Below are 15,419 nucleotides of genomic sequence, written 5' to 3'. Positions count from 1 at the left end.
CTAGAATTAAGTGCCAGACCAAAATCCATTCATATGTCTATGGCCTTTATATGTCTCTGGTTCACTTTAGATACATCATTATCATTTTATTATAGAGACTATTATGTTATTCTGTTAGAGATTAATGTATTTTTTATGATACTGTCATTATTTTAGCCAGCAGAATAGAATGTAAGGCACCGTTGAGGAAAGGAAATTATACAAGTATAGGTAGGCTTGAGGCTGCAACATATTCATTGTTGACTTGTACACATTAAACTCTTAAGTGACTGGACACTACACAAGCAATGGAGATTGGTGATATGGTAAGACTTTCAACAACACTCATCCACAAAGATAGAACGATGCCTACCAGATTAATACATGTCATAAGACACAAGGAGGGCATTAGAATAGTAAATTTATGGTGATGCTAGGACACCATTTATTGGCACTCTCAAAGCAGTGTGATATCCAGTTGGAATTCCTGGCAGCTACCAGTCAATGTACTAGTGTAACCATTGTTAAATGATTCTCGGCAAAATTTTACTTGGATGTAGTATTAATGATATTCCTTTATAATTTTCACATTTGCTGGATAACTTTTCTTTAGAGGTGGATACAAATAATGGATCTTTTCCAATCAGTTGGCCAAGTAGCTGTTTTCCAAATTCCCTGGCATAAAAATGGAGGGCTTTTGGTCCTTCATCATCTTGTTAAAATATGGAAGTTGGTATTCCATGAGTTCCTGGAGACTTGTGTGGGGGTAATGTTTTCAGTGCAGTTTGGTCGTCTTCCTTCACGGCCTCTTACTTATATGCTACCTCTTGAAATGGTGTAATGTCAACTGGGTTTTTCTGGTCCAGTGACTGTATATTCTTTCCAACTTCTTTTGATAGTTCATGTATTGTTCAATATTTTCCCCTTAGAATCTTTTAATCTTGTACCCCGAGGCTTGAATTTTTCTTTTCTTCATTATAAGATTTGTGGACTTCTCTAGATGTAATACACAGAAATCAAATCTACAACATTTGTTGGAAGACATGATGGAGAAGACCGAGTGCATACATGCATGTATTTAATTTTCTAATTTTACATATTTATACATTTTATTATAATATTTTACTCCATCCTCTCAAGTTGTCCTTTGAAATTTTCTGTGCAGTTATTTTACTTCATCATTTCTCCCATTTGCCTTAGGTATTCTGCAATGAAGAGCAAGTTTCAGAGACTTTCTGACATGCACTTTGTTATTTTCTTTGCTGTCTTTTCAATGTTTTGCTTTCTTCATGGATGGTGCTCTTAATGTCATCCTAAGCTCATCAGGTCTCTTTAATTAATGTTCAATGCATTAAATCTGTTCATGAGATGTTCTCAAAATTTGGGTGGGATATTCACAGGTGTATTTTGGCTCTCATGAATTTGTTTTCATTTTCTTCAACTTCAACTTGAACTTTCATATGAGCAATGGATGGTCTGTTTCACAGTCAGCTCCTGGCTTGCTTACCTGCTGACATTGAACTTCACCATCATGCCAACCCTCAGATAGTCATCTTCATTTCTGTGTATATAGAAGCAATGGAGTCCATGTGTGTGTCACCGTGTGTGTTGTTTAAAATAGGTGTTTTGTGTGTAGGAGTCATTGTTCTTGCAAAATTCTATCATACCAACTGCATGTTAATTTCTACCACCAAGGCCATACTTTCCACCCACTGGCCCAACCTCCTTTTTCCAACTTTTCCCAATCACCAAAAATTACTAAGACATCTTGATTGCATGTTAAATAACTTAGTAGAATTCTTCAGTACTTCATCGCTAGCTTTAACAGTTAATACAGACATTTGAATATTTGTATAATGTTTGCTTTCTTGTATGGGGTAGACATTATCTTATCACAGCCAGTATTGTACTTCAGTGATAGATCTTGTAATGTTCCCTATGATGATGAATACAATGTCAGTCTTCTTGATTGTATCTTTCCTTTATAGCAAAACATATATTTTTCTTATTTAAAATGTAATACCAGTCCATTTCAGCTCACAATCATCCAGAATTTCAATCTTTATGCATTCCTTTTAGTTTTTAACAACTTCCAATTTCCCTTGATTCATACTATGTTCATACCAAATTCAAATTATTGATGTTTCTAGCTGTTTCTTCTCCTTTTTAGTCATACACCAGAAGCAAGTTGGGGTCCTGAATGAAGACTATACTTTCGAAGACTTTGTGCCATACATACCATTACAGTCAACTCTATTTTGAGAAGGGAGCTCTTTCTCAATCATATTTTGAGTATCTTATAAGCAGAGGGCATCATCTCCTGGCTGTGTCTCTGATATATTCCTTCTATTCATTATGTTTTCAGTAACTAGAAATGTTTTAGTAATAGCTAGGGTTTTCGGCGGCTAACTTCTCAGCAGAGGCAACCCATTCCTTCTTTGTAATCTGTTCTTAGCATGGAAACAGCCAAAAACTGTTCACTTGGCGTGACCCTGCTGGTCTTTGAAATACCAGTGGCATAGCATTCAGTGCCACAACAACACACAAGAGACTACATTACAACAAAATGACAAACAACTTGTGGAGAAGGAGACACAGAATTGAGAAGACTTCTTGGACAATGCATACAAGAGTGAGAGTATGTTTATTCTCAAATGGTTGGAAAATGGAATATAAGTTAAAATTGGAAAAAGATGAACTTGATTTTGAAATGCTACCAACTATATCAAATCTGAAATTGAATTCAAATTTTATATATTTATTCTAGGGTGCAGTCAGTACTCAATAACCAGGACCTAATTTTAACTTAAAACCTGTGATGTTCATTAAAGGACAATAGAAGTCCACCTTACTGAGCAATTACAGAAGTGAGGTAGTTAGTTTATTTTGCCAACATGACCGATAAACATATGTGGGGTTAATTCACGGGTAGAGGCATAAATGGCTCAGTGAGCCTCACCTTTCTAGTTCTCGGGTCTCTTGCTTTCTGATGGTCGGACCAGGGTGCAATTGCCTTAGCCAGTTCCCTGCTTCGGCTGGCAAGGCTCACTTCCTGCCACACATCCCTGAGGAGAACCCACATGGACCACCCTAATGTAGGCCTGGGTACTGGAGCAGCTTTGTGGAGACCCCTGCCAGTGCTGAGATGCTTACACATTCACTAACTCGGCTTTCCTCCTGCTGTCAGCATCATTTCCTGTGTTTTGTGAGATGGAGGAGGATTTTGTGGGTTGGTGTCAGAATTATGGATTAATGTTGGACTTGTGGGCTTGGGCAGCACTGGGTTGGGATATTTTATTGATGTGCACTTAACCTTTATCTAAAACTCTCTCTTATACATGAATTTTTGTGAATTTGTTTCTCTAAAGTACCCAGACTAACACAAGAAGCATTAGATAAAGAGGTTTTTTTAGAAAGTTGAAGAGGCAGCTTTGGAGCTATTCCCCCAGCCAGATGAAGGGTAGGGAATTGATTATAGGAACTGAGACCATCTAGGGAGAGATAATCAGGCAAGAGGTGAAATGGGAGAATGCATAGCCCAGATTTAGCCTCCACCCTCAACGGCGTGCTATAAGTCTAATTTGTAGTCTACATAATCTAATGCCTCAACTCCCTGCTCTAGTCAGTGCTGGCTCACAGCAACCCCTGGTAGATTTCCCAGATTCTAACTACTTAGCAGAGTAGAACACCCAGTCTTTCTCCCATGGAATGACTAGTGATTTTGAACTGCAGACCCATGGACTTGCAGCCCAGTGTGTAAATACTATAAAACCAGGGCTCTTTCAAGAGCTCCTGAGCATCTATTTTCCTTTAAGTCTAGTTTCTGATATAGCCATTCCTGCCTTGTTTCTGCCTGCCAACATCTGTGGTCTCTAACTGTATTTACTGTGCCCCATATGGTTTCCCATGGTATATACCCATGACTATTTCTCGACATTTGCAGTCACTTGTTGGCCCTCTTCTCACACTAATGCACTAGAAACTCTTAAATGGACCACTAGGACATCATTGTGCAATAACTGGGACCCTGCATGTTGCTTGCCTTTGGTCTCTCATAGAATTTCAAATTGCTGTTCTCTTTTCCCTGGGTACAGTCGCCTGTGTGGCTCTTCCTTGGTCCAGTTTTCTCACCAGGATACGAGCACACTGACTTCCATTTATTTCCCACGTGAGTCGAACTTATTCAAGCTGCACCTGAGAGTCCATCCGTTTTACCCACAGTCTTTTGGATCACACAGTACCCATTAGACAAAATTGGCGCAAGCTAAATGACAAGAAATTCTTTTGACAGTTATCATCATATTCTAGTGGAGTGGGGAGGAAATCACTGTAGAGAAATCTGGAGAGAAAAGCAGAAGATATCCAGTACACCGATGTACGTGGCTACTAAATCAACAAGAAAATATGAATTTGTGTCTCTAAATACTTCTATATACAAAAATATATGCACAGTTATTTTTTAAATTTTATTTGATATGTAAAATGGAGTCATTGTAATTTGTAGAATCAATATGGTCAGTGTTACGTATACTCCAGATTATCTATAGATTCCGTTTGTGAACAAACAAAACAGCGGGTTCTGTTTTTGTGTATTGGAGAGTGATTTGAAGTTTTCATAGACACAAAGATCTCAGAAAATTCAAAACAGTCTCGGACCAATATATGAGGTAGTTTATGACTTCAAGATTTATAATTAAGTTCTTATGCTATTTATCTAGTGCTGCTTTAACAGAAATATTACAAATGGTTGGGCTTAATGAACAGATATTTATTTTTCACAGTTAGTTGGAAAAGTCAAAATTCAGCAGGCTAATTTTAGGAGAAGGTTTTCTTTCTGTGTTGGCTCAGAAAGAAATTCTTTGTCTTTTTGAACTTGTGCTCATGAGAGATTTCCATGTGGTGTAACATCTCTCTTTTCCCATCTTTCTTCTGCTAGCTTGTTAATTTATTTCATACTTCAAAATTGATTGATTCAAGAGACACTCATCATTAATCCTGACTCTAATAATGAAACAACCCATTTTACAGCACATCCTTTGGTGGAACCTGATTCTAATCCATAACTGTTAACATAAACTAGACAGTTAGCAAATACAAAGACATATAGATCAATATAATGCAGTAGAGAGTTCAGCAATAAAGCACCATATAATGATCAAATGATTGTTTAACAAGATGTTAAAACAATCAAGTGGGGAAAGGAAATTCTCCACAACAAACGACGTTGGAAATATTGAATACCCACATGGAACACAAGAAGAACATATCAACGACAAAAACAAAACCCCAAAGTCTGGACCTCTCTACCTCACACCAAGCAATAAGGATGATTCAAGATTTGGAATTTAAATCCCCCAATAAGACTTATTCATTAAAGTTAAAATTCTTCAAGAAATTATAGACTATATTGTAGGTTAAGGCTGGGAAATATGTCCTTTTCATTTAAATTGTTGGACATCTTTAATAACAAAAACAGTCTGCCATCATAATACTTGTAAAAATTGAAATTGCAAACCACAGACAGAAAAAGCACACAAATGAAAAACAAAGTAACAAGTAACTGTTTATAACACGTCTGTCTGATAAAATAATTAAACCCTGTATGTATTAGAAAACACATTACTTAAATTGCAAAACAATGGGATCTTTTCAGAAAAAGAAAAGCATAAATGTCTAATAAGCATGTGAAAGTATGCTTAATAGCTTTAGTCCTCAAGGAATTCAACTTAAAACTGCAATAAAAACCACTATACATTTTTGAAAACAACTAAAATGAAACACATCATCTAATTTCCAAGAATGTGGAGTCATTAGAAATCGCAAGCATTGTTTGTGGAATATAAAATGAGCCAATCGCTTTAGAAAAAAGATGCCAGTTTAGTAAGAAAGTTAAAACGTTTTATTCTATGAACAGCAATTGCATTCCTATGAGTGTACATGACATAACTGAGAAAAGAAAAGTCACTCGTAGACAGGTTGTGTAATGATATTTATTGAAATTTTAATAGCCTTCCTAATAGTCTCAAAGCAAAATGAACCAAGATGCCTATTGACAGAAGATCAGAAAACGACTGTGGTACGTTTACACAATGATATATGACTCCACATTATAAGAAGCACACTGTTTTCCAAGAATGAATGGTGTCAATTGACTGGAATGTTTCACAAAGGAACTTTCTGGGGGTGATGGAAAGAGTGGCTATTTTGATAGGTGTAGGTTTCCAAAAAAAAAAATGTGTTCGTTCATCCAAACTTCATCCAACTGCACAACTGTTTTTAATCAATTTAAACCATTGAGTTGTGTAGTACGTGAATTAAATGTCAACAAATCCTTAAAAATCTGATCTAAGTATATGCAAATATTTTATATTGAATTGTATTTTTAAATTATACTTAAAATTAACTAAACCTTTCATAATTTATTGGGAATAAAGGATATATATCCTAAATGCCCTCGTTAGCCCTATAACAACTGCATTTTTAATTTCAGGAGAAATTGTTTTTGTTTTTATTCTTTAATAGTTATCTCTCTCTATATATATAATTAAATATTACAAAAACATCACTCTTGGCTTTATAGGGTTAGCTTTATTAAAAACCAAAAACTTAAATGCACCCACAACTATTCAATGAAACCTAACATCATGGGGCTGATGTTTTTTTCTGTATAAAGAAATTAGCATGATTATCACCAAACAACTTATTTCGGTATGAGATATTATGATAGAGTAATTCAGATTACTTTAAATACCTTGAAGTTATAACATGTATAAATGTGTGGTGTTATTTACTAACAATAATAATAATAATAATAATTCCAATAAAATAGATCAAGAGAAGCAGAAAATGATCATCACAAATATTGTGACAAAATAATCCTTCACTTTTAGATTATATACAAATAGCAAAAATCATCCTAATATGCCCTATTGAAATGTTGCTCTGGTTATCATTAAATTTCTTTTTTCGAACTTCTGAGTGTCAGAAGTGTGCTACATAAACAGGCAGGATTTTCGCTAACACCAGTAGAGCTTGCCTCAATGACTGGAGTTTGATAGTACTCGCTGCCACATGTGAAAAAAAAATTATTTTTTCAAAGGGCAACCTGGATTTCAAGTTCTGAACACATCAATGAAGCTGGAGGGGCTAAACATTTTAAAAGAAGTTATTTTAAAGAAATGTTAATATTGTGATGATTTTTGTAGAGGAAATGACAGTGGGAAAGTGTATCTAATATTATTTCTCAGTAGATAGTTGTAGTTTTCATGATTGTCATTTCTAGCTTTGAGATGAATGTTACGTTAATCATTGATTGACTTAATCATTGTGATTCATATACTTCCCTATAGTCTACTGTCTTTATTTTTTAGTATAATTGCACTTTATTTGTAGTCATCTTTTTTATCATTTCATTGGAGCTCTTATAGATGTTGTAGCAATTCATAATTCAGTTGAATTAAGCATAATTGTATAATTGCTGCTATGATCAGTTTCAAAACATTTCCTTGTTTTATACACTTCTGAGGCAATTAACACAAATATTTAATTATATGAATAATTATAATAAATATTCGATATTAACTAAAGTAATTATGTGGATAATATCAATTATTTATTATAATAAATGCATGTTATTTACTGCAAAGCAGAGCTTCAGAAGGTCACTGTTAGCAGTAATAGATAGACTTCAATTACACAATGTAGAGATATTTTTTGAGAATGTATTTAAAGTACTAGCAAAACATATAAGAGAATAGGTTTGGAGTTATCTTTTACTCAAAAATACTGTTTTTAAGGGAGAAGTAATAAGATACCAGAAAGTTTTGTCAAAATTAATAGCTTAGAAATGTGTAAGATATGACAAAATAACAATAGTTTATAAGTTATCAAGGGTTCATGAGAGATCGAGTAGTAGGGAGGAAGGGAGAGAAATGAGGCACTGATACCAAGGGCTCAAGCAGAAAGCACATGCTTTGACAATGATGAGAGCAATGAATTTACAAATGTGCTTGACACAATGGATGTATGCATAGATTGTGATAAGAGTTGTACAAGCCTCCCATAAAATGATAAAAATTAGGGGAAAAAAGAAAAGAAAAATCCTATATAATAAGAGAATAAATCCATATACATTTCATAAGAAAATTCAAAGCGTGAATGTATACCAGCATGAAGCAGTGAACCAATAGAGAGGTCTGAGGGGCCAGCCCCATTCCCAACTATGTGGACAAGCACTTTCCCCACTCAGAAGAATGCCTTTCAGAGGACAGCACAGAAGCTACAGTGCAGGGAGAGGGGTGCATCTGATCAGAGAACATAGGAACAAACAAAGGGGGAAGGAGAGAGTAAAAGAGAGTGGGACACATGCTGGAACACCAAGTCCCACGGACTATATTCGGCTTGGAGCAGCCAATGCACAGAGAGGACCATAGGGCTGTCCCACCATGAGACACCTGATGTCCCCCTCCCTGACCCAGAGCGCTATGAGGGTCAACACAGGAGAAACCACAGCGGGGCAAAACGCTACGGGTGTACAACAGAGGAGCAAGGGGAGTAAAGCAGTGAAGTCCCTGAGGAATATCAAAATCAGATTTGGGGTCCAGGGCGTGGCACCCCATCAGCCTCCACTGGAAAATTCTCAAAACAGACCTGCAACTATTTATAGACTTTACTTTTTGTGTTGTTGGGTTTTGCTGTTGTTTTGCTTTTTGTTATTTTGTTTTGTTTTGTTTTTGTGTTTATTTTTGTCTCTACATGTCTATCTATATAAGTTAGGTGGGATAAACAATCCAGAGAAGAAAACAATGGGACTGATGGTTCTCGGGGTAGGAGGGACACAGAAATGAGGAAGGTGGGGGAAAATAAGACTGGATACCAACAAACCCAGAGGCAAGGGGACATTAAGTGATCTAAAATTGATAGCAAGGAGGGCATAGGATTCCTAGTGGGACTTGATCAAGGGCAATGTAGCCTAGAGGAATTACTGAAATCTGAATGAAGGTTGAACATGAGAGTGGGACAAGAGGAAAGGAAAAGGAGTGAGAGGAAAGAAGTAGGAGGTAAAGGATTGTTACATGTGTAAATATATTATGTATAATGTTAGGGAAATAGATCTTTGTGTATATATTTATATGTTAAGTAAAGGCAGCAGATGGACATTGGACCTCTACACAAGTACTCCCTCAACATAAGAACACTTTGTTCTAATATTTCTGTGATGTTCATTTTTGTGACACAATCGCTGAAGACAAATGGGTGCATAAGCAAATGTGGTGAAGAAAGCTGATGGTGCCCAGCTATCAAAAGATATAGCATCTGGGGTCTTAAAGGCTTGAAGATAAACAAGCAGCCATCTAGCTAGGAAGCAACAAAGCCCACATGGAAGAAGCACACTGGCCTGTGTGATCATAAGCTGTTGATGGGATCAGGCATCAGGCATCAATATCCCAGGACCAGAAAACATATCATTGTGAATCATGTGAGCTAGCATGATTCTGATTCTACATTATAAATCTGACTAGATCAGAGCATGTACACTGCTACAGACAAGCGCTCACAAAGCAGGGAATCCAGGGCAGATAAACCCCTCAGGAACAATAATGAGAGTAGAGATACCAGAGGGGGAGGGGAAGGTGGGGCAGGGGCGAGAAAGGGGGGATTGATCACAATGATTGACATATAACCCTGCCCCAGGGGGACAGACAACAGAAAAATGGGTGGATGGAGACAGTGGTTGGTGTAAGACAGGAGAAAACAATAATTTCGAAATGATCAAGTGTTCATGAGGGAGGGAGGGTGGGGGTGTGTTTAGGATGAGGTGAATTCCAAGGGCTCAAGTAGGAAGAAAATAGTCTGAAAAATGATGATGGCAGCATATGTATAAAGGTGCTTGTCACAATGGATGTAAGTATGGATTGTCATAAGAGCTCTAAGAGCCCCCAATGAGATTATTTAAAAAAGGAAAATTCAGCTGATTTGCTGTCCTTTACACTTTCCAACTCTTAACTGATTCATTAAAAAAAAGCTTTTCAGAGATGAAAATAATAACAATGTACCACCTGTCAGGGGGTTATGAGGATCAGGGTGGGGAAGGAGTGGAGGGAAGAGCTGATACCAAGGGCTCAATAGAAAGTAACTGTCTAGAAAAGAATGAAGGAAACATATGTACAAACATGCTTGATTCCATTGATGTATGGATTGTGATAAGAGTTGCGTGAGCCCCCAAGAAAATGATTAGAAACAAAACAAAGCTTTGCTCAAGCTCCCAGTTCTATACATGCCCTAGCAAAGATGGGGATGATAATGCCAAAAACAAGAAACTTGACTGATTATCTACAAAGAAAGGGTCTATGTCAACAGGAAAATATCTATGTTTCTTTACAATGCCCAAAACAAATCTGTGTAGTCATACACTGAAGCATCATGACATGCCTTGTTTTAATGTTATTCTTTATGAAATTCATTGGATATGAGTGACACTGAATTTTATTTAGTTTTTATTTTGAGATAAAGCAATTATAATCTATTTCTATTATTTAATTATCCAAATTATAAGTAAAACTATATTAAATTTCAGTTCACATGACCCAAAGTTAATTCCATATGCAATTTTTTTATACTATATTTATAAGCTATATATTTTATTGCATATTTAGCCAATATCACAAACAGCACATGGTTTTAGGTGTTTGCAACCATCAAAATACATTCTTATATTCCATCTTGGTATTTCCTGTCATTTGGCATTTTTCACTTCCTGCTCCATTAGTGCTCTCTCACATTGCTGCACACCTTCTCATTCTTCTTCCTCACTCTGTGGTTAGCAGTTGGTAGGAATGCACGGATGAACTTGGACTTTGATCACGGTGACTTTTTTCTTCCCCCGTTAGTGAAATGGAAAGTACCCTGATTAGTATTGCGGGTGCTTTCTGTGTTAAAGAACTGATTTGGTCGTCACTTGTGTGATGCAGAAGTTTAATCCGTGCCGAGGGGAGCTGAAGTGTTAGTCACTTATTCCAACTGGCAGTCTTGCAAAAATTTCTTTGAAAGCAAAGGCTAAAATTGTGGAGATAGTAGCTTTGAAACATGAGCATGACAACCCCCATTTAACCTAAATAAGTAACAGAAAGCAGTGAAAGTCTGAAACTGTCCCAATGTTTTAAACAGAAATATATATATATATCCATAACCCCAAATACTTGAAGGGGGTATAGATAGAATCAGTGTCTGTGGTTGCATCATAGAATTTAAATAGTGGTTATCACTCTTTTCCCAGTTCTCCAAATGTGAGACGCTTCAGAGAGAACACCAGAGCATTGAGCTAGCAATTAAGTGAATGTCGAAACCCCAGAACTCCTTCGGTAAACCAAAGAGTATGTGCTTTCCGTGCATAAGTAGATGATCAGAAAAATAATAACAATAATTGAGTATAAACATTTTTAGAAAGCAAAGCTTACAATTTTTGAGCTAGTAGATTTTATACAAGCTCATAACTTATTGATTTCTAACAATAATCTTATGAAATACAAGCTAATATTTTTTCTGTTTAAAAAATGAGGCACTGAAGCATAAGGCGTGTAGCCTTAAATCTGTATTAGAATTTGCTCCTTTAAATCAGAAACTATTGACAAACACCCCACTCCTAAGCATTTCTGTGGATATCCAAGGAGAAACTACAAACTCTAAAACAGATCTCAGGTAGAGCCTCTTGTTAGGCTGGGTTCGTTAGAGAAGCAGAACTAGTGAAACTTTAGATGTGTATGCATAAAGGAAGCTAATGCGTATATATAATATATTATTATATATCTATATATACAATATGCGAGGTAGCTGGCTGGAGGTGTGGAGGCTGGCATGGTGGCAAGATGAGTGAACTTGGCTCCCAAGCAGCAGATACAGCAAGGTGGGCAGCTGTGTGGAGCAGCACAGCGCAGCAGTGTGGTCCTTGGTTAGCTCACTAAGGTGCCTTGGAGCACTGCACAGCCCACAGGTAGCACAGCACGTGGGATGAGGCAGGGTGGCTGGATTATGCAACATACTAGTCTGAGCCCCACCGAGAGGGGGAAAGAGGCCAACCACCAGAGAGTTATACATCTTGGTTGCACCTCCAAAGGAGGTCATAAGTCTGTTGTTCTTTTTTATCTTTTTCATTAGGGGCTCATACAACTTTTATCACAATCCATACATGTACATACATCAATTGTATAAAGCACATCTGTACATTCTTTGCCCTAATCATTTTTGAAAAACTCCAACCATATCTTCTTACAGGTGTGATTTTTGCGCACACACACACACACACACACATACACACACAAATCTAACTATTACATTTCTTTTTTTGTTTTCCTTGAGTACTGTGCTCTCTCTTATTTTATTTTTTTAAATCATTTTATTTGGGGGCTCATACAACTCTTATCACAATCCATCCCTATATCAATTGAGTAAAATACAGTTGTACATTTGTTACCCTCATCATTCTCAAAACATTTGCTCTCCACTTAGGCCCCTGGCATCAGCTCCTCGTTTACCCCTTCTCTCCCCACTCCCACCACCTCATGAACCCTTTATAATTTATAAATTATTTTTTTGTCATAACTTACACTTTCCAATGTCTCCCTTCACCCACTTTTTTTTGTTGTCCGTCCCACAGTGAGGCAGCGAGGAGGTTATACGTAGATCCATATAATCAGTTCCCCCTTTCTACCCCAACTTCCCTCCACCCTCTCAGTATCGCCACTCTCACCACTGGTCCTGAAGGGATCATCCATCTTGGATTCCCTGTGTTTCCAGTTCCTATCTGTACCAGTGTACATCCTCTGGTCTAGCCAGATTTGTAAGGTAGAATTGGGATCATGACAGTCCGGGGGGGAGGGGGTGGGGAGGAAGCATTTAGGAACTAGAGGAAAGTTGTATGTTTCATGGTTGCTACACGGCACCCTGACTGGTTCATCTCCTCCCTGCGACCCTTCTGTAAGGGGATGTCCAGTTGCCTACAGATGGGCTTTGTGCCCCAACTCCGCACTCCCCCTTATTTCTTTTTAACAATGAATGACACACCATTCCTTTGGATTTTATTATTCCCTGCATAGATAACCATAGGATTTTTTGACTCAAAATGGCTAATACCAGTCCAGAGGGAGACAATGCCCTGTTTCCAATGGAGGAATCACTTGAGTTCAAGGACTTTGAGTAAACCTCACACGCATGACTGTTTGCATGTGCCAGGAATTTGGTGGAAGTCCTGAGTGATAAGGAATTCTTTACTAAAGACAGTAGTTCAGAATGTTCTCATGTGCAAAAATGTTGGTTGTTTATGAACCATGAGAATATTTTAATCTCAAGTCATTGTGCCCTAGAATATACCCTGTGTTTTAACTTTTTCAAACGTCCTCCTTTGGTGTGCTAATAAAAACAGGAGAGTAGAGAAGCTTGGGCAGGGGAGAGGGGTCAGCGGGATTGGTGTCTTCTCTGAGTACCTCTCCCTTTCCCTTGTGACTCAATCTCAGGCCTTGAGCACTAATTCTCTGCGACCCAAGTAGCTTCCAGCTGACTGGAGTGCTACACCCATCCATTTCAGTTCTCTAGTGCTAGGATATTGATCTCGTTGAGAGTTGTGTTCTCTTTCACTGCCCCTCTCCTTTAGCAAGCATGTCTTCATCCAGGGACTGGTCTCTCCTGACATGTCCAAAGTATGTCAGTAAAACAAAGTCCCACTATCCTTGCCTCTACAGAGCACTCTTAACATACTTTCTCCAAGGATATATAATGCTAAAGAAATGTAAAATGAAAATTCTACCATAAAAATTTCTTATACAGGAATGTTGAATTGGCAATATATTTAATGAAATATTAGAAGATAATAAATCTAATTAACTGTAGTATAAGTTAGCTAAATAAAGTAGTATAATTATTTTACCTACTTTTGTAATTAATCATATACAACAATAAATTACAAGTTAGATTCTAAAACTTTATTTCATTTGTTATAGAAAGACTCAGCTAATGGGATACTGTTCAGTAAAAAGTTTTTTTAAAACTAATAATTGCTAACCTTATTTTACATTGTGAAGTAATTTCTTCATGTCATTCCATCAGCACTTTCTAACAATTGTGTAAGCAGGTGTACTTCTTCCCATTGCATACAGCAAGACTTTAATTTGCCCAAATTAGGCAATTCATAGTTCTGTAGCCTATGAATCCCATTCTTTCCACAAAAATTAATAAATTCCTTAGGACAGTTTTAAAGTAATATTGGCATAATCATTACTCTTTTAAATTCTCTAGTGCCAAATTTTAAGTGTCAAAATCCAAATAGAACTGCTTGGGAAAAAAAAAAACAGTTTTAAAACTCTCCAAGCTGTACTTTGGAAAAGACCATTTACATACCGGTAATTATTTACACATTTCCAATGTCTGTCTGATAGATAAAACCTACTTGTTCTATAATGCTAAGTTAATATAACCTCTTCTCAATTTTTTATCATAATCACATTTTCTTGCTGCAAAACAGCTTTTAAATAAGAGAAAGACTTTGAGATCTTTCTGTGTAAAATAACACTAAGTAAAAACAGCATACACCTGCTTCCAACTCACCTACAAATTCAATTTAAAGACACAGTTATGGACAGATCTTCCTCATAATCTGGAACAGCCTCAATGAACATTATTTGCTTCCATTTGTTTTCATTTGTTGCTTATTTTCAAAGTATTTCCAGGAGTTGGGCTTTTTGTTTATAGCGGAGGCACAAAATATTATTCTCTTGTTTCCTCTGAGTCATCTGCTTCCCAGTGACAGAACTGTAATGAAGACTACTTTGGAGAGATTCACAAGAGAGTTTTACTTTCTAACAAAATTTTGCTTGTTCTTAAAACCACAATGAAGCATATTCGTTTTATCTTTGAGTTTCCATTCCAATTCCAATGGCCACTTCAGCAAAGCTCTGTATTTCAAGGGAGTGTTTGTTTAATAAAGTTTGCAAGACATAAGCTGGAATTCTATAATCATAACAAACAGATTAGGTAGGACCTCTGCACTCCTGATTCTTTCATGATCCTTATTAGAAAATAGGACAAATCTTGTAGAGATGTTGCTTGGAACTCCCTCTGTTCAAGCCCTGCTTTATACATTCTAAAAAGCACTTGTAAAATATTTCTTAATTTAAAATTAATATGTCTTAAAATTTAGACACCTTTAATCATATTACTAATTTTTAAGATCATATAGGCCTTTAGTATCTCGAGAATAATTCTGAACGCTTTCTAATGTTTATTTAGGTCTATACTTGGTTCTTACCTAAGTATATAAATTTCTTCCTGTTTATATAATGGCACACATTTTTATTATCTTCATATTTTTCTATCTCCTCCTACACCAGTTTCTTCTGAAGGTATATATGTATACTTTTTTTTTTCAATTGGCTTCATTTTTATTACCCAAT

The 15,419-nt window shown here is 36.6% G+C and overlaps 1 non-coding gene across 1 annotated transcript; it reads left to right on the top strand.

Moving 5' to 3' along the window:
• Positions 1–6,899: 6,899 nt before the first annotated feature.
• Positions 6,900–7,054, top strand: LOC142461973 (small nucleolar RNA SNORA62/SNORA6 family). Its single transcript, XR_012787129.1, has one exon. It is a non-coding gene; the product is annotated as a small nucleolar RNA SNORA62/SNORA6 family (small nucleolar RNA).
• The last annotated feature ends 8,365 nt before the right edge of the window (positions 7,055–15,419 follow it).

Source organism: Tenrec ecaudatus, chromosome 11 (assembly GCF_050624435.1).
Source record: "Tenrec ecaudatus isolate mTenEca1 chromosome 11, mTenEca1.hap1, whole genome shotgun sequence".
In the NCBI taxonomy this organism is placed as follows: domain Eukaryota; kingdom Metazoa; phylum Chordata; class Mammalia; order Afrosoricida; family Tenrecidae; genus Tenrec; species Tenrec ecaudatus.
The sequence above is the reverse complement of the archived record's forward strand: the minus strand, read 5'-3'. Positions and strand labels throughout refer to the sequence as shown.